General features: G+C 62.7%; 1 protein-coding gene across 5 annotated transcripts in view; it reads left to right on the top strand.

Moving 5' to 3' along the window:
- The first annotated feature begins 2,490 nt into the window (after positions 1–2,490).
- The window catches only part of CLIP1 (CAP-Gly domain containing linker protein 1), an 81,940-nt gene continuing 65,591 nt past the window's right edge, over positions 2,491–18,839 (top strand). For 2 of the 5 annotated variants that reach the window (XM_055146732.1, XM_055146735.1), the window contains exons 1-2: positions 2,492–2,605; positions 3,709–3,751. The gene's annotated coding sequence lies outside the window, so the exon portion shown is untranslated. Of the gene's footprint in view, positions 2,606–3,708; positions 3,850–18,839 lie in introns of those variants that run through there. The other 3 variants (XM_055146736.1, XM_055146734.1, XM_055146733.1) reach the window with 3 other exon arrangements.

The following is an 18,839-nucleotide window of genomic DNA, read 5'->3' on the forward strand; positions in this document are numbered from 1 at the left end:
GGGGTCGCTCCCGGCAGGGCCTGGGGAATCACAGGAGGTGGGTACCGGACGGGGCGGGCACACGCCAGCCTTTACGCCCCCAGTCCTGTCTCTGCAGGCCCCGTGATGCGGATTTAAAGGCACAGTGGCTCCACATAAGAAGTTTTTGTATTAAAGAAGGAATGAGCCACATACTTCAGTTTTTTGGTTTTGGGGCCACACCTGGGCTGCTCAGGCTTCCTCCTGGCTCTGTGCTCAGGGGTCACTGCAGTGGGGGTGGGGAAGCGTGAGTGATGCTGGGGGATAAAGCCGGGCCAGCCGGATGCAAGGCCAGGCCCTCCCTGCTGTCCTATTTCTCTGGCCCCTGGGCCGTTCCTTATCCGGTCACTCTGTGGGGCCAGGCATAGCAAGGGCTGGACAGCATGTTGGGACACTCAGTGACAACATCTAACGAGGGATAGAAACTTTGTAGTCAGAAGAACTAACATTCTATTTGTTTGGGGGCCACACACCAAGTGCTCAGGGCCACTTCCTGGCTCTACGCCCGGGAGTGACCCCTCGTCAGGCTGAGAGGCCCATATATGGTGCCTGGGACTTGGAGCTGGCTCTGCGGGATGCAAGGCCCACGCCTTAACCCCTGAACTGTGTTTCCGGTCCTATTTGAGTTGCAATATTGAAGGCAATTAAAATTAGTGCGTTAAATCTACGATGAACAAAACACTCGCGTTCAGGAAAGCCGAGACAGGGGGAAAGAGAGGGCACAGGCCTGAGGCATGTCCCCGTGTGTGGCTGACCCGCAGCTACCAGCTGGAGCCCTGGCGGCCCCTGGGCACTGAGGGTGTCGCTTCGGGGGCCACTGCACCTCCAAGCCCTCATCGACCCTCCTGCCACTTGGTGGAATGGCCCAAGGCGGGGCGACGGGGCACCACTGGGGAAGTCTTGGAGGCGCCGGCCTCCCAGTTAGAGTTTAGAGCTCCGCAGCTCTCCTAGCCCCGCGCCCAGCCCCGCGCCTCGCCCCGGGGCACCCACGGGCTGTTTATTGGAGGTGAAATGTGGAGGGGCGGGCCGGGGTGTGCCCCGCCGCTAAGGAGTCCCGGATTCCTGGCTGCCTCCTCGGCTCTGACCTCACGGCTGCAAACGGGGTCACTGCCAGACTGCAAAACAGAACTGCGCTTCGGCGGGCGCGGAGGGGGGCCCGCAGGGAAACGCACTTCGCCCAGAACTCGGTGCGTGCCCCGGGCCACCTGCTCCGGCGGGCCGGGACAGCCCCACGAGCGCCACTCGGCGAGGGACGCGTGGGGAGGAAGGAGGGGGCCGCGGCCCTCCGGGGGACCCGCAGCCAAGGCCCGGGCGGCCCTGCAGGCGGCCCTCTGCTGCCCGGTGGCGAGCAGGCGGTGCCCGGCCGCCAGCTGCCCGTGGCTCTCAGGCCGGCGCGTCGGGCCGGGCACCAGGGCTGGCGGCCAAGCGCCGGGCGGGATAAAGAGGCTTTTCTCAGCCCGGCGGAGCGGGCGAGGCTGGTTTCAAGGGATTTTTAACCCTTGGTCCTTCCTGGGCCCGCCGGGCGGCTCCCTGCGGGGTTGTCTCCCCGGGGTGCTCGGGGGGAAAGGTTCCCCCCCACCCAACGTGTTCCCGAGCGCGTTTTTGGACCCCGCCGGGCGCGCGCCCAGCCAGCCGGCGGTGTAGACGCGTGAGCCGGCGGGGTGACTTGCACATTCTCAAGCCGGAACTGCGCGCCCCGGCGCGGGTCCCCGGGGTTTCCCCTCACACCGCCCCGCCACCGGGGGTAGCCCCCCGCCCCCACCCGCCCCCCAGTCGCGCGTGTAGACAAAGAGGCGGCTGCGGGGGCGGTCACAGCGCGGGTCCCGGCCTGGGGGTGGGGGGCTTGACTCTGCGTCCCGCCCGGGGCCGGGTCAGGCCGGGGTCTCCCCTCCAACCCCTGCGCCGTGTGGGGTCGCGTTCCGGGCGGGGACTCGGGTCCCAGCGAGGTTGGGTCGGAGGCTCGACTTCGGGCAGGGGGCGCGGTTCTGGGCGTCCTGGATCGGGGTGGCCCGGAGTGCGGGGCTGCGTCAGGCCGGGGTCCGGGGTGCGCTCAGACCGGGGTCCGGGGTGCGCTCGGGCTGGGCCGGGATCTGGGATGCGCTGAGGCCGGGCCGAGGTCCGGGGTGCGCTGGGGCCGGGCCGGGGTTCGGGGTGCGCTAGGGTCGAGGTCCGGGGTGCGCTCAGACCCGGGTCCGGATTGCGCTGGGGCGGGGCCGGAGTCCGGGGTGCGCTCAAACCCGGGTCCGGGGTGCGCTGGGGCCGGGCCGGGGTCCGGGGCGCGCTCAGACCGGGCCCGGGGTGCGCTCGGGCCGGGCCGGGGTCCAGGGCGCGCTCAGACCCGGGTCCGGGGTGCGCTCGGGCCGGGCCGGGGTCCAGGGCGCGCTCAGACCCGGGTCCGGGGTGCGCTCGGGCCGGGCGCGTCGCGGGGAGGAGCCGCGGCGGCGCCCTGTCCGGTCCCGTCCCGGCGGCGGCGCGTCACGCTGTCCCCGCCCCGAGCCGCCGAGCCGGGAGGCGGGAGGCGGCGGCCGCGCGGCTGCTGCTGCTGCAGTGGGGCAGGTGGCGGCGACGGGCGGCGACCCCGGCCACGGTGAGCGCGACGCGGCCGGTCCCCTCCCGCCCTCCCGTCCCCTCCGCGCCGCGGGGCCCGCGCCTGGCCGCCCGCTCGGGGCCGGGGCCGGGGCCGAGGCCGGGGCCGGGGGTCGGGGCCGGGGCCTGGCGGACGCGCGGGACCGGCTCCCGCGCCGGGGCGAGTCCGCGGGGCCGGGGGGTCCGGGCGGGGTGGGGGGCGCGGAGGTCCCCGGGCCGGGGGCGGCCCCGAGCGCGCGCGGCGGGCGGGCCTGAGGGCGCCGAGCCCGGCCTTGCTCCCGCCTCAAGATGGAGCTGGGGACTCCTCGGCCCGCCCGCCGCGTCCTCGCCCGCGCCGCCGCCCGGCCGCCACCCGGCCGGCTCCCCGGGCACCGCCGCCCCGGCACCTCCTCCCGGCCGGCTCCTGGGCACCTCCTCCCGGCCGGCTCTCCGGGCGCCTCCGCCCTGGCACCTCCTCCCCGGGCACCTCCTCCCGGCCGCTTCCCCGGCCACCTCCACGCTGGGCACCTCCTCCCGGCCGGCTCCCCGGGCACCTCCACGCTGGGCACCTCCTCCCCGGGCACCTCCTCCCCGACCTGTGGCCCGCGCTCAGCTGGGCCTGGCACGCCCCGTGAGCCCTGGGCAGCTGCTCCCCGGGGGTCCTCCCCCCCAGATCTGCGAGGTGGGGCAGAGGGGCCACGGGCATCTGCTGACACCCTGCGCTCACCTTGTGTCTGTCCTGGGCTCTGGCCCCGAGACAGCTGCAACTTGTTCAGGGGCACCCAGACAAGAGACCCCCCGCCCTTGCCGGGCCTGCAGGTCCCTGCGCGGTGGGGTGGGGGCCCGGGTGGCCCTTCCCCCCCCCTAGGGGCCAGTCCTTGTGGTGGGGCTGAACACTGTCCCCTCCTCGGCTCCCCGCCTCTCCGGGTGAAGAAATTACACGTTAAGGCAGTGATCGGATTAGATACCTGCTTTTAGCCAAACTTGGACGCCAGTCAGGGCACTCGGAAAGAAGGGTGGGGGGAATTCTGTAATTAAATCGCCTTTTAGACCCGCCTGGGCTCCTTCCTCTCCCACCGGAGCTCCTGGAAGGGCAGGGCCTGAGGCTTCCCCCTCCTCTTCCAGGTTCCCGGCTCCTGGCTGCTGGCTGTCCTGCAGGAACCCTCAGGTACGTGGCTCCGCGGCCGCGGGGCGGCTCATTCTGCAGATCCTGCAGTTAACCCGGACTGGCAGCTTGCTGTGGCCAGCCCCGGGCGAGGCCCTCAGGTATTTCATCTGGTTTATCAGCCTGACCCGGGGAGGCTGCTCCCCGCGCCCGTGGGCAGAGCCCAGGGTCACCTCTGCTGCTAGGTGGTGGTGGTGGTGGTGCCTGGGTGTCCCCAGGGGCCCTGGGCTTCCTCACTCGGGTCTGGGGGGCCCTGGGGGGGTGCAATGGGAGGGGTGGGCGCGGGGCTCAGGGCTGCTGCTGGGCGGGGACACGGGCAGGCCTTGTTCCCAGGTTGGGGTGCTGGGAGATAAGATCGCGCCTGTCCCTCCCTGCCTGTCCCTCCCTGCCTGTCCCTCCGTCTGCTTCGGCCTCTGCCTGGTCTGCCCCGGAGGAGCCGAGGGGCCTGGTTTACCTGAGCAGCAGCCGGCCGATCCCTGTCCTGCTAGTGCGGAGTCTCCTGCGTCCCCTGTCCCCGTAACCGCAGGTGGGCTTGGCTCTGCCCTGGGCAGGCCTCGCTGGCTCTCGCCCACCCGGTCCCCCTTTACCTCGTCTCTGTCTGTCCAGTGCTCAGAGGGCTGCGGGGCGTGGGGGTGGAACCCGGGCCTGTGGCCTGTCACGCGTGAGGTGAGCTCGGCGTGGAACCTCTCTCCGACCCTGTTGCTCTTCCTAAGCGCCGTTTCTGCTGGGACTCTCAGCCCGGGGAGGGGGCCAGCGGCTCGCACCCCCGCAGGAAGGGGCGTCGGGCGAGGCCGAGAGGCGAGAGTGTGTCACCCGCGCCTGTGTTTTCCATCTCAGGGTCTGTGTACAGGGCAGGTTAGTTTTGTCTGGAATGTGTGTGACGAGGATCTTGTATTTCACACTCTGTATTTCGCTCGGCCGAGTCCCGTGTGCCCATAAATAAGTGTCTGTCTGTCTGTTATCATTGTGGGGCCATCCTGGGGCCCTTTGGTGACTGTGTACTGGCAGTCCGCCCCCCCGGCTGTGCTCAGGGGACCTTACGGTCATGGGCCTCATGCGTGTGGAACGCAGGTTCATCCCTCGGGCATGCCTCAGGCCCAAGTGGTGTTTAGTTATTTATTACTGGGGCCAGGGGAGCACCTTTGGGGCCACACCCAGCTCAGCGGCGCTCAGGGTTTACTCGAGACTCTGTGCTCAGGGGTCGCTCCTGGCTGTGCTGGGGGGAGGGTGACAGATGCAGAGCCGGGATGGCCCAGGGTCAGCTGCGTGCAAGGCAGGCACCTTGCCCCCTAGACTAGCTCTCCGGGCGCCCAGTGTGTTTTATTTAATTGACAATATGCGGTCTTGACGCTTCAAGATTTCCTTGAACACCGTTTGGTGCCAGGGATCCGTCCTGGGGCCTCACATATGCAGGGTTTTTTTCTCTTTCCCCCTTTTTGGATCATACCTGGCGGTCCTGAGGGTTCCTCCTGGCTCTGCACTCAGGAATTACTCCTGGCGGTGCTTGGGGGACCCAACGGGGATGAACCCTGGGTGCAAGGCAAATGCCCTGCCGCTGACTATGGCTCTGACCTACGGTGGAGTCTTATCACCTGCCCTCGAGGCTCCAGGGGACGCAGAAGTCAGAGCTAAAGAAGTGGAAGAAAGTCACACAGGTTGACTTACTATTTCTTGCAGTTAAAAGGAGCCTTTGTTTATACTGTGTTAGCAAAGGGAGACTCCCCCCCCACCTATAAATCTACTCTTGTCTGACAGCTTTGTCCTTCTCCTTCTACACGTTAGGTGGGACGTCAGGTATTTTTTGTTTGGTTTTGTTTTACTTTTTGGGTCACACCTGGTGATGCTCAGGGGTTACTCCTGGCTCTGCACTCAGAAATTACTCCTGGCAGCGCTCGGGGGACCATATGGGATGCTGGGAATCGAACCCGGGTCGGCCACGTGCAAGGCAAACGCCCTACCCGCTGTGCTATTGCTCCAGCCCCCGTCAGGTATTTTTTTGAAGTTGTAATGTTGGCCAGTCACTTCCCAGGGGTCACCAGGGTCACTCCTGGCGGTGGCAGGAGCTGAGCTCAGCGCCTAGACAGGGCGGTCCGGTGCTGGGCTGTATTTTCAGTGCTAGGCGTTGGACCCAGGGTGTCACCGTGCAGGGCAGTTACTCCAGTGCTAAGCTACGTCCCGCCCCGAGTGAAATAGTTTTCTTTGGGAAACTGGAGGGAGAGAAGAGAGAGGAGGGAACCCCACAAAGTCAAAGAAGGAAGGAATCGTGCCCCCAGGCTGGGCCGCGGGCAGCCCCGGAGTGGAGCCGAGCTTTCTCCTTCCGAGCCTGAGAGCAGGTCTGTAGGGCCATGCTGGTTCCAGGGCCGTGAGGGGCTGGGGCCACCCTGAAGCAGCTCAGGGACTGTTTTGGCCTGGTGCTCTGAGGACCGAGAGAGGCCCCGGGATCAGCTGAGTTGAAGGCCAGAGCCTTTGGCACGGCACCCGTGCAGTTCTGCATTTGGGGTTTGGTATTGGTGCGGGGCCATGCCTTGCCTCGGGTGCCCAGTGGGTCATGCGGTGCCGGAGTTGAGATAGTCCCCCCCGAGATGTAGCTCGTGGGGCCCTGAGCACTGACTGTGTGCTGCTGCTGTGGTTGGGCCCTCTTGGAAGCCGGTCACATTCACTCAGCACGTCCCCACTGGCCACTTCCCTGGGGCCAGGTGCCGCCGTGCAGCCGGGCAGCGGGCAGAATTCCGGCTCCTTGGGGGCATGGACCCAGCCGGAGGCCGGCTCACGCTTGCTGGGTTTGGAAGGGATGCAGGCAGGGAAGTGCGGTTTGGGTGACAGCCGTGTCAGAGCATGGCCAGAGGAGAGACTGGGCGCGTGGCTCTGGGTGGGGGTGAAGCCCCGTGGAGGTGGGGTGGGGGGCAGAGGGGAGCAGGGGCCCCGGGCGGGGCTGGAGGGGCTCGAAGGCGTCGGGCCACGTTGGTTTAGTCCTTGAAATACATCAACCGTTTTATTAGTTCGGGGGAGTATACTGGCCGTGCTAGGCCTTGTTCCTGGCTGGCTCAGGGGACCGTACGGGGCACCGGGGATCCAGGGCCTGTCAGCCCTGTGCAAGGCAAGCGCCTTCCCCCCTGTAGGCACTTGCCTTGCACAGGCCCTGTAGGCCTCCAACCCTAGGCCTAAAATATTTTGCTTACTTGGGGAGGGGGATGGGGCCATGCTGGGGACCCTCAGAGAACCATCTGCGGTGCCAGGATCAGACCGGGGTTTTGTACATGCAAGGCAGCACTTTGGGCCTGTGTGCTCTCTGACCTCTGACCCCACATGGACTGTCATTAGGATAATGAAGGAGGACAGGAACGCAGGAGACCCGGGTTCAACCCCGGCACTTGGTCCCCTTGAGCAGTACCAGGAACGACCCACCAGTGGTGACGCGCCACGGAACAGCTTTGTGTCCTGTCCTTAATGATTCTGGAGAAGCTGACGGGGGCCCGAGACCTGGTGGGTTTCCCGAAGGGGCCCACGGGCAGTGAGAGGACCTGGAAACTGGACTCGGGCCTGTGTTGTTCCAGTGTGGCCTCTCAGACCTGCCATGGGGTGAGGGGGGGGTGTCCTTTTCCCTTCTCCCGCCCGGGTCCGTCGCTGGCATTTGCAGTTACTTTCCTTGGGCTGCTCTGAGCAGCAAACCTGCCTCTTCAGTGGCGCCAGGCCCGTGGTTCACAGTCTGTGCTTGCAGATCACTTTAATACCAGTGAGGAAGCTGTTAGCATTCCACAGACAGCAACTGCGTAGGCAAACGCTTCGGGGGCCGAGAAGCCTCCTGCCTCCTTCCAGTACCCACCGTGGATGCTCCTATGTCAAGACAGCTCCGCGTCTGAATGCTTTGAGTCAGCATTTGCATTGCAGGGCACTTCTTTTTTTTTTTTTTCGGTGTTTGGGCCACATCCAGCGATGCTCTGGGCGTTCTCCTGGCTCTGTGCTCGGGGCCGGTACTGCTGGGCTCTCTGGACCCCGTGTGATGCTGCAGAATAGCTGGCTTGGCCCTGTGCACGCAGGGACCCTCCTGTCCTATCTTCCCGTCCCTCTGGGGAAATGCGTAAGAGAAAGCATGTTAACAATGGTATACAGAAACGGCCAGTAAGAGTGACCTCTTCAGATTTCACTCCGCACAGGGGGTGCCTTCTCCTAGTTTTTCTGGCGGGTTGGGGTGGCAGGAGGTAGAGGTTGGCCGACTAGAAGAACAACCTTGGATTTGCCCAGGAAGGACATGTGGGTTCATTTCCTGGCCCTGGCACCGGTACCAAGGAGTCGTGGCCATGCAGGGAGGCGGCGCCTGCTTTGTTTTGGAGTCTCCATCTGCCGCTCTCGGGACAGACTCCACCAGGGCGCACTCCGCGGGCGGGTCTCTCCAAACCCTCTCCCTGGCCTTCTCTGAGAAGTCTGCGGAAAGAGGAGGCAGGAGGGAGTCCTATGACAGCAGCCCCGAATTTCTTAAGCCCTTCGGGGGAGCCCTAGTGAGGCCACGAACACGTCTTTTTCCCCTTATCTCTCAGGTGCTGGTCTGTGTATTTTGATGCTTACATTCTCTCGCTCGCTTATGTCTAAGTATAGCTTGGAGTAGATCCCAGTTTTAGCTCAGACCGTTTTTTACATGTATAATTGCCAAGCCTTTCATTTGCTGCATTTTCTCTGAAGTCCGAGGGCCTGGAGAACCAGCTGTGTTGAGGATGTGCAGGTCCCCCATGGTTTGGAGCTTCTGTGTAAGGAGAGGGCAGCTGAGATGAGGTTTCTGGGCTCTGGTTCTGCAGGTCCCCACGCATGGAGACAGATACTTGGCATGGTTGGTTTTTTTCCTTTTGTTTTTCCAAAACCAAACTGTAAAGAACGATGCATCTCTATCTCTCTATGTCGTGCATTCTAATAACCCAGAGGTTTCGGATATGCAGCTCCCTGTCCCCCCACCCCCAGGACTGTTTGTGCTTTGGCTTGGGGCTGTGTGGTCTGGGACAAGTTCTGGGACGTGTGGCTGAGGGCTGAGGCTGCACCAGGCCTCAGCTACAACACTTGTGTTTCCTTGCAATGGGCCTCAGGACGCTTTCTCACAGGAGGTGTGATATTCAAATGTTTTTTATGTGTTGCTTCTCACCCAGCTCAACCTCGGGCCTACCCCAAGCTGGGGGCTGCTCCAAGCTGGGGGCTACTCCAAGCTGGGGCTGCTCCAAGATGGGGGCTACTCCAGCCTGGGGACTACTCCAAGCTGGGGCTACTCCAAGATGGGGGCTACTCCAGGCTGGGGGCTACTCCAAGCTGGGGCTACTCCAGGCTGGGGGCTACTCCAAGCTGGGGCTACTCCAAGCTGGGGGCTACTCCAAGATGGGGGTTACTCCAAACTGGGGCTACTCCAAGATAGGGGCTACTCCAAGCTGGAGGCTACTCCAAGCTGGGGGCTACTCCAAGCTGAGGCTACTCCAGGCTGGCAGATATTCCGGCTCTGCTTAGCTGTCGCTCCCAGCGGTGCTCAGGGGACCATGTGGTGCTAGGATCAAACGCTCGCACTAGATCTCCTTCCCCATGGTCTTAAGGCTCGAAGGATCCTCCTTAGATCTTCTTTTCTGGACTTTGTGGTAAATAAAGGTGTGAAACCTCCACCGTGGCTGACTAGACGCGTGAAGCCGGGTTGCTGCTGGCAGTTCTCGGCGCCCGTGGCTTGCTGGGACTGGGAACCGGTGTGTTGGATTCCGATTCCCGGCCGTGTTTTCCAGTGGGGTTATTTTTCAGACTCAGTCCCACCTTCCCGGTCGCGACACGGCAGTGCCGCCACTCGTGCGGGTTGCTAGTTAGCCTGTCGGTCCAGCTCTCGACGCTCAGACCAGCAGGGCAGGGACGCGGCTGGTGGGAAGCAGGACGCCCCCTCCTGCGTGTCCCCGCCGAGTGCATCCTGGCCCCATCGGGACGCTGGGCTGCGCGGGAGGGAGTCAATCCGTCTGGGAGCCCTTTCGGTCTCCTCTGGCTGGGGCCCGCGTGGTGAGGCCTGGGGGGCTCCTTCTGGCTAACTGTGGCACCGGGCGGGGGTCTGGGCTTCACAGGCGAAGGTGCTTATGCCAGGCTCACTCCTGGCTTTGTGCCAGCAGCGCTCGGGGGCCGCCTGGGACCAAACCAGTTGGCTGCTAGTCAGGCGGCGCCCTGCCCCCTGGCCATTTTCCCAACCCCTGGTGCTGGGACTTGACCCCGGGTGCCCCGTTAGTCACAGGTGAGCAGGACAGGGAAAGTACCCGGGGGTGCTCGGGGATGCAGGTCCCCCACGGGGAACACTGGTGACGCAGGGTCACCCGGGGAAGGAGGCACAGGCGTGAGGGCACCCAGTGGCCGTGTGTGTGTGTGTGTGTGTGTGTGTGTGTGTGTGTGTGTGTGTGTGTGTGTGTGTGTGAGCGAGTCCGGGCGGGTCCCGGAAGTGGTCCATGGCTGGAGGGTCCCTCCAACAGCAAGAGCAGGTCCAGGAAAGGTTTCCCCTGCCCTGGTCAGGGTGGTCCTGCTGTGCCCCTCACACTGGCCTTAACATTTCATAACGGTTGACTTCTCAGCGAATCTCTTTTTCCTGCTCTTGGACCAGGAATATCTGGTTGTAGGTGGTGACCCAGAAAACGGGGGTCCGGTCAGTTACTAGTGTTGTTCCGAGGTACTCCCAGCTCTGTGCTCAGGGGTCACTCCTGGGGACTCTGGGGGGGTTGGCCACGCAGTACCAGCAATGGAGCCCTGGCCTCCCTCACACAAAGCCCCGTTACAGCCCTTCGAGACCCCCCGCAGCCGGCATCCCCTGAGTGCCTGCTTTCAGCAGCCGCATCCACACAGGCACGTCGGGGGAGCCGAGAGCCGTTAGTGGGTCAGAGCCAGAATCAGGACCAGAGAGGTGCTCCTGAGCCCAGGTTGACCCCAGACGTGGCAGGGAGGGACGCTGAGCGCTGGGTGTGGCCCCAAAGCAAACACACACAAACCCACCAAGATCTGAGTCACCTGCCTGTCAGCCAGGCCCCCCGTGGCCGCCAGCCCGGCTCAGCTGTGTCCGCGCGTGGGCGCTGCATGAAGGGCTGGGGAGGCCTCGGATGTCACACTCGCCCCCAGCGGCCGGCGCTCGGGGAATGCAGCACTCAGCACCCGCCTCTCTTCACGGCAGGGCAGGGGGACCCCCTCTTCTCCCGGGATGGAAGTTCAAGACCTTCCTTCCTGCCTTGTTTTCCAAAGTCGGTGTGAGTGGGCGGCCGTGCCATTACCGAGGCACCGTAATGAGCACTTGGCACCGAGGGCTGGTAATTTCTTCCCGGGGAGGAGCAGCCGGGCAGCCGGTCACATGTCAGCCCCGTTCTGGGCGGCTGCCCCCCCCCCAGCTTGATTACAGGTGGGGTCGGCGCCGAGGCCTGAGACCGGGGAGACAGCAGGGGGAGGCAGGTCCGTGCTTGCAGCCAGCCCCGTGTCAGTCCTCCGGTTCTTGGAACCACCTAGGGAGCAACTTCTGGGCCTGACCCCTGAGCACAGAGCCAGGAGGAAGTCCTGGGCACCCAGGGTGTAGCATAAAACACAAACAAACAAACAAGAGTCTGATGGAACTGATAGCTCTGTCTGAGTGTGCCCATCCTACGGAGAAACAAACAGCGGCTGGGCCCCGAGGCGCACACACCCAGCCTGGCTTGATCATCTGCATCGCTTGGTGCCCCCAGCATCCGTGCAGTGACCTGGCCACAGAGTCCGGAGTCCTTAGGAGACCTCCAGGCGTGGGCCCCAGACAAACGGAAAGTAGCCGTCCGTGAAGCGGGCAGGTCCAGAGGAAGGCGGCTCCTTGGAGAGGCCTGGCAGCCTGCGGGTGGGGGTGTGTGTGGGTTCTGCGGGAGGGACTGGGAGGAAGTTTTGTGGGTTTTTTTTTTGTTTGTTTTGCTTTCCGGACACACCTGGCGGTGCACAGGACCGACTCCTGACTGTGCTTAGGGTTCGCTCCTGGCGGACCTGGGGGACCAGATGGAATGCTGGGAATCGAACCCAGGCTGGCCCTGTGCAGCTGCTCTGCACCCCCTCCTCCGCTTGTTCCCTGCTGGAGCTAACGGATTGGACACTTTCCTTCTTCAGCACAGTTAGAGCCTCACGCAAGTCTCAGAATATTAAGTTACCCATGACCTCAACCACGTGGCATCACTTTATTTATTTTGGTGGCACCATTTTATTTATTTATTTATCTATGTGGACTGAAGTGGTTGCACGGTGGGTCGGGCGTTTGCCTGGCATGCAGCTGACCCAGGTTCGATTCCTCCGTCCCTCTCGGAGAGCCCGGCAGGCTACCGGTGGTGTATCCGATATGCCAAAAACAGTGACAACAAGTCTCACAATGGAGACGTTCCTGGTGCCCGCTCGAGCAAATCAATGAACAGCGGAAGGACAGTGCTACAGTGCTGTTTATCTATGTATTTATACCTGGCTCTGCACTCAGGAGCTACTCCTGGGGGTACCCGGGGAAACAAACGGAATGCTGGGCTCGAACTCGGAGTGGGCCTGTGCAAGGGAAACTTGTCCCCGGGGCACCGCTTTGAGAATCCATTTCTTCCATCGTGAAATGAGGGGCTTGACCTGGACTGTGACGTCGCTTGTGGCTCTCAGAGTCTGTGAGGCTTCACCAAGCACCTTGGCCGCCTCCTGCTGGCCCGGGGAGTAGGTTCTGGAAGATGCTGACCAGGCTCTGCACAGCCCAGCACTGTGGGCCCCCCTGGAAGCTGGTGCTGCAGTGAGGGGCTTCTGTGGACAGTGGCATTAATGCAACCACAGCCCGACCCTCCCGCTGTCACCTGTTCCCACCTCCCCGCCCCCCTCCACTCCTTTTTCTTTCTAATTGAATCACCGTGAGATACAGTTACCAAGCTTTCATGATTGAGTTTCAGCCATACAATGATGGGTCACCTTTCCCAGCACCAATGTCCACTTCCCACCACCGGTGTCCCCGGTATCCCTCCCGCCACCCCGCCCCACCCCGCCCTCTGCCTCTGTGGCAGGCACCTTCCTTCCTGCTCTCTGTCTCTCTACTCTGGGGCATTATGGTTTGCAACACAGATCCTGAGAGGCCATCGTGTTTGGTCCTTTGTCTACTTTCTTTTTTTTTTTCTTTTTTGGGTCACACCCGGCAATGCTCAGGGGTTACTCCTGGCTCTTCACTCAGGAATTACTCCTGGCGGTGCTCAGGGGACCCTATGGGACGCTGGGAATCGAACCCGGGTTGGCCGCGTGCAAGGCAAACGCCCTCCCCGCTGTGCTATCGCTCCAGCCCCCCTTGGTCTACTCTCAGCACGCGTCTCCCCACCTGAGCCATCCCTTTGGCCCTCATTGGCGCCTGGGGCTGCTCTCGGTGAGACGGGTGGTCGAGGCAACTTCTGGGGTGCAACCCTCCCCCAGGCAGTGGGCTTCCCCCGCAACACTAAAGGCAGGCCCAGAAGTGTGAGTGGCGTCCAGTACTCTTGGAGTCCAGCACTTCCCTGAGTGGCGGGGGTGCTGGGAGGGCACGGGCAGGCAGGTGGGAGCAGCCTGGGGGTGTCATTGGTGGTCGCTCGGAGACCGACTTCCAGCAGGGTGCTGTGTGCATATTTTTCCGAAAAGGAGGGGTCGCCAAGCTCGCCCTGGGGCCTCTGCCCTGGAACCAGCTGCCTGGTGCTCCTCTCGCTGGTCTGCGGCAGGGGCCCTGCCAGCACCGGACAGAGTCTGAGGACATCACGGCCTCAGTGTCCTGTGTCCGGGCAGGCCAGAGCCAGCATCGCTGCTGTACTCGCCAGTACCCGTGGTCCCGAACTCAGCACTTCTAAGCGGGGACAGGGTGAGGCTTTCCCTCCCTGGGACGCCCCTTTAACATTGTGGCTGGGGGCCCGGAGAGATGTGGGTAGGACACTTGCCTTGCATGCAGCTGACCCAGGTTCGACCTGACCCAAGTTTGACCCCCAGCATCCCATGTGGTCCCCTGAGCACTGCCAGGAGTAATTCTTGAGTATAGGGCCCGGGAGAAAGACCCTGAGCACCACTGGGTGTGGCCGAAAAACCAAAATAAAATAAATTGTGGCCACTGGGTTTCCTCAGGGATTTCGTCGGTCAAGGCAGCTGAGGGGGTAAATATCAAACGCGTTAAATGAGGGACTGTGAGTTCAAAGCGTGGGTGCACGTTGGCTGGCTGACCGGGGAGTGAAGGAACAGGCCACAGGCTGCTCGGTAATCAGTGACCTTTTATTCTCACAGTTTATTCTCCTCGCAGCACAGTTATGTAGATTTGTAGTTAGTAGAAACCATGAAGGGTGGGGTACACATAGATGGGTTGAACATTATTATAACAATATACAGGTGTAGGGGCTGGAGCGATAGCACAGCGGGGAGGGCGTTTGCCTTGCACATGGCCGACCCGGGTTCGATTCCCAGCATCCCACATGGTCCCCCAAGCACTGCCAGGAGTAATTCCTGAGTGCAAAGCCAGGAGTAACCCCTGAGCATCGCCGGGTGTGACCCAAAAGGCAAAAAAAAAAAAAAAAAAAAAAAAGACCAGCCACCCTGTGCAGCTTCTTGCAGGTCCGCGTTCCTCTGACACGTTCCTCTCGTGTGTTGTAAGAAGCGGCAAAGACAGAAGGAATTCTCGGCGTCTGATTGACTGGTGCTTTTTCTTTGAAATTTTTTAATGTTTTTTTGGGCCACACCCAGCGATGCTCAGGGTTTCCTCCTGGCTCTGCACTCAGGGATCACTCCTGGTGGTGCTCGGGGGGCACTGTGGGACGCCGGGGATGGAGCCTGGGTCGCATGCCCGGGCCGCGGTGGGAAGACGCCCTCCCCTCTGTGCTGCTCCTGGTGGCTGCCCGAGTCCCTCAGCTGGCCGAGGTGTGAGGAGCGGCCGGCGAGCTGTGCTGCCCGGGGTCATGTCGGACATCGTCGTCATCTACTGGGCGAGTGCAGCCCCGGTGGGCTCCCCCGTTTTCACCGTCTCTGGGGGCGGGGTGGTGTCTCCCGGTGCAGTGGCCGCTGAGGTGGTGCTGGACCACCTCCCGCTGCCCCCTGGCCGCCTTGCCGAGGCCGGGGCCCCTGCTGTGGCCAGTTCCCGCCTTCCCAGAGCTCTTCCCAGGCCCACAGACAGCCTGGGCCCTAGATGCCAAGACAGATGTCACCCCTGACCCCGAGGGCCTGAGTCATCGCCCTCCCTGCCAGCCGGGCTGACTCAGGGCGGCAGGGGCCCGCGCGGCCCGGGAGAGTCGCGGGGGCCTGGCGGGCAGCCCGTGCCGGCGGGAACATGCAGTGGGGCCGGGCCTGCCCCTGCTGAGGGATGGACAGACGGACAGACGGACAGATGGCCCCGCTCCAGGGCCCCCCGCAGGCCTCAGGCGCTGAGTCCAGCTCTGGCCGCGGCTGGGGCACTGGCCCCTTTTGCTCTCTGGCTATCACAGGGGCCTCTCGGTGTGTCTGTGGCGGGCAGGGGGGGTCCGGTGGCGGGTGGCTGGAGCTGGTTGTGTAATTAGTGCCCGAGCTCAGGTTACAGGCTGCTCCGGAGCTGGGGGTGGGGCAGCAGCCAGCACACCCGCACTTCCACTTATGTAACTGACCTCCAGGACATGAGGAAGCTGCCCCTGACCCCCGGAGTGACCGCGGCCTCCAGCTTCAGCGGACTCTGTCCAGCCCAGCCCTTGGCGGACCCCTCACCCCCGACCTTGGGGTTCCTGAGGGCGAGCGGGAGCTCCAGCGCCACCCGGGCTCCTGGACTGTCCCCACAGGGCCCCCTGCTGCCGCCAGCTCGGCTCCCGCCCGTGCTCCCGCCCTGAGCTCCCCCGGCTTCCGGCCCCGTGAAGAGGGGGGTTGATTGACTTTGGTAATAGGGAAAGATTGATTTTTTTTTTTTTTTTTCGCTTTTTGGGTCACACCCGGCGATGCACAGGGGTTACTCCTGGCTCATGCACTCAGGAATCACTCCTGGCGGTGCTCAGGGGACCATATGGGATGCTGGGAATCGAACCCGGGTTGGCCGCGTGCAAGGCAAACGCCCTACCCGCTGTGCTATTGCTCCAGCCCCCCCTTTTTTTTTTTTGGGGGGGTCATACTCAGCAATGCACAGGGATTCCTCCTGGCTCTGCACTCAGGAATTACTCCCCTGGCGGTGCCCAGGGGACCATATGGGATGCCGGGAATCGAACTTAGGTCGGCGGGTGCAAGGCAAGTGCTCTCCCCGCTGTGCCAGTGCTCCAGCCCCCAAGAGTGATTGGTTTTGATCTGGGGGACACCCAGGCAGTGTCAGGGCTTCCTGCAGATCTGTACTCCAGGGTCACTTCTGGTGGCCTTGGGGGGGCAACAGGAGGTCCTGGGGGTTGAACCCAGGTGGTTCACAAGTGCCCCGCCCACTGTGCTCTCTCTTTGGCCCTGGGGGAGGGTGTAAGGGACTGGACTTTGGACAGGCATATGGGAGTCTGGGCCCCCAGACTTGGGGTCGTAAGTCCACACTCTGGGGGTCTGTGGCTCCGTCCAGCTGCCTCCGGGGCAGAGTTGCAGGGCCAGGTGTCAGCGTGTCCCCTGCCTGCCTGTGCTCTGGGAGGAAACTCGGAACATCTGAACCCGCGGGGGCCCGTCCCCAAGCTGCTTGTTCGGAGTCTTCAGTGCGTTTCCTGCAATTCAGGGGTTTTTTGTTTGTTTGTTTGTTTTTGGTGGGGGAGCATCAGCCGGCAGTGTTCAGGGTGCTCCCGGCTGTGTGCTCACCCCTGGCAGTCCTCAGGGGGCGGAACTGGGTCATCCTCGGGCAAGGCCCCTGCATTGACCCTTGTAGTATCTCTCTGGTCCCCCCCGAGACTTTTTATCCACCCGGAAACCAGATGTCACTAATTCTTACTGTGAGGTATCCGACCTCCACACTCAGCCCTGCCCCTCCCCTTCAATCCAGCAGTCAGGCCGTTTTTCCTTTTGGTTCCTTTTGGGTTTGGGGTCAGACCCAGCAGTGCTCAGTCAGGGGTTAGTTCTGGTTTTGTGCCCGGGGATCACTCCTGGCGTAGTGCTCAGGGGACCCTATGGGATGCTGGGGATCGAACCCGGATCAGCTGCGTGCGAGGCGAGCACGTACTATCACTCCCACCGGACTTGTGGCTTTTCCTCACGGAGCCCAAGGTTCTCTCCCCCTGCGCTGTGCGGGAGGGCGTGTGGGAGCCGCTTCTCACGCAGGCCTGGACGCCGACACTCAGCCCGGTTCCTGCAAGGGGCTGTGGCACCGGAACAGGAACTCGTGAGCTGGGAAGCTCCTTCCTGGCGGTGAGGGGCCGGCTAGCCACTGACCAGAGGCCCGGCCCTCATAATCCCTGTTTGTGAGATCATCCTCGTGACCTCACAGCCGGCCCCCTGCGGCGCTCACCCAGCTCCTGGTAGGAGCGGCGGCCGAGCCCCGTGCGCAGGCACCATGAGGTACTGGGCGGCCTCAGTGCCAGGCTGACTTTGCCACCCCACCCCCCGCCCCGGGCATAAAAAGCAAAGGCGTTGGCATTAGGCCTCCGGGTTTTCCTGGGAAAGTTCTGATGATGAGAGACTGATCTTTGGAAATAGCCCTGGTGGGACTTTGGCACAGAGCCTGCAGCCGGGCTGGACGCGGAGGTCAGTGGCCGGGTGGGTTGACGTGCTCTGGAGTAAGCGGCTACTTGCCCTGTTCCCTGCAGACACGGCTCTCTGGTTGCTGTGTGGAGCCACACCTGGCAGTGCTGGGGGCACGTGCGACCCTTTGACCTGGTTTGGCTGGAAGAAAAGGAGTCAGTTCGTGTGAATGTGCAGAATCTAGTCTGTGGGGCTGAATACATGCAACTTGCTTTTTTTCCCGTATTTTCCCCTTGTGTGATGGAACCCAGCGCCTCACGTGCTGCAAGGCAAGTGCTCTGCCCTGGAGCTGGACCCTGACCCCGTGTAGCGCCTGCTCATTCTCCTTTAAACCAACAGGCCCTCAAAACCATCTCAGGTTCTGGGGCCAGAGAGGGGGGCGCTCGCCTTGCACGCAGCTGAGCCAGGGTTTGACCCCTGGTGCCCCATATGGTCCCCTGAGCACCGCCAGGAGCGATCCTTGAGTGCAGAGCCAAGAGCAAGCCCTGAGCACCACGGGTCCCCCCCACCCGCAAAGTCTCGTGTTCCAGTGCCCGGGGTGCAAGCATGTAGGGATGTCCGTGTCGCCCTTGCTTTGACCTCAGCAAATCAGAGTGCTCCAGGGAGCCTGGTTGAGAGCTTTTCTCTTCCCATCAACAATTTTTTTTTGGGGGGGTCACACCGTCACACCCGGTGATGCACAGGGGTTACTCTGGCTCATGCACTCAGGAATTACCCCTGGCGGTGCTCAGGGGACCATATGGGATGCTGGGAGTCGAACCCAGGTTGCAAGGCAAACACCCTACCCGCTGTACTATTGCACCGGCCCCCATCAACAATTTTTTAAAAAAGTTTTGTTGCTGCTCCTCCCTCACAGACTTGTCCCGTCAGACTCAGTTCCACTGTGGGAAGTGAGCCGCTCTTCTCTGGGAGTGTCACTATTGGGACTCCCGGTGCAGTGCTCAGGGCTCGCTCCTGGCAGGGTGGGGCCATGTGGTGCCGGGGACTGAGCCAGAGCGCTATCTATCGAGCTGCCCTGCCCCCAGCCCGCCCTGGTGAAGCATCCTCTCTCCTCCCAGCCCAGTCCCTGCTGCTCGAGTCTGCCGCGGCCCAGGACTCCTCACACGGCCCTCGGGCGGGTGAGTGCAGACTGTTTGTTCGCGGTGACACTGCTCATCTGAAGGGAATTTTGCCGTGGAGACACCAGGTGTCAAGTTAACAGATACACCTGTTTGGGCCACACCCCGCGGTGCTCAGGGCTGACTCCTGGGGTGCCGGGGCTCGAACCCGAGTCAGGTGCACGAGGCAAGAGCCGTATCCACTGTTGCTATCTTGCAACAGTTAAATTTTTTTTTTTTCTTTTTGGGTCACACCTGGCAATGCACAGGGGTTACTCCTGGCTCATGCACTCAGGAATCACTCCTGGCGGTGCTCAAGGAACCATATGGGATGCTGGGAATCGAACCCGGGTCGACCGCATGCAAGGCAAATGCCCTCCCTGCTGTGCTATCGCTCT

This window comes from Sorex araneus, chromosome 9 (genome assembly GCF_027595985.1).
Source record: "Sorex araneus isolate mSorAra2 chromosome 9, mSorAra2.pri, whole genome shotgun sequence".
Lineage (NCBI taxonomy): Eukaryota > Metazoa > Chordata > Mammalia > Eulipotyphla > Soricidae > Sorex > Sorex araneus.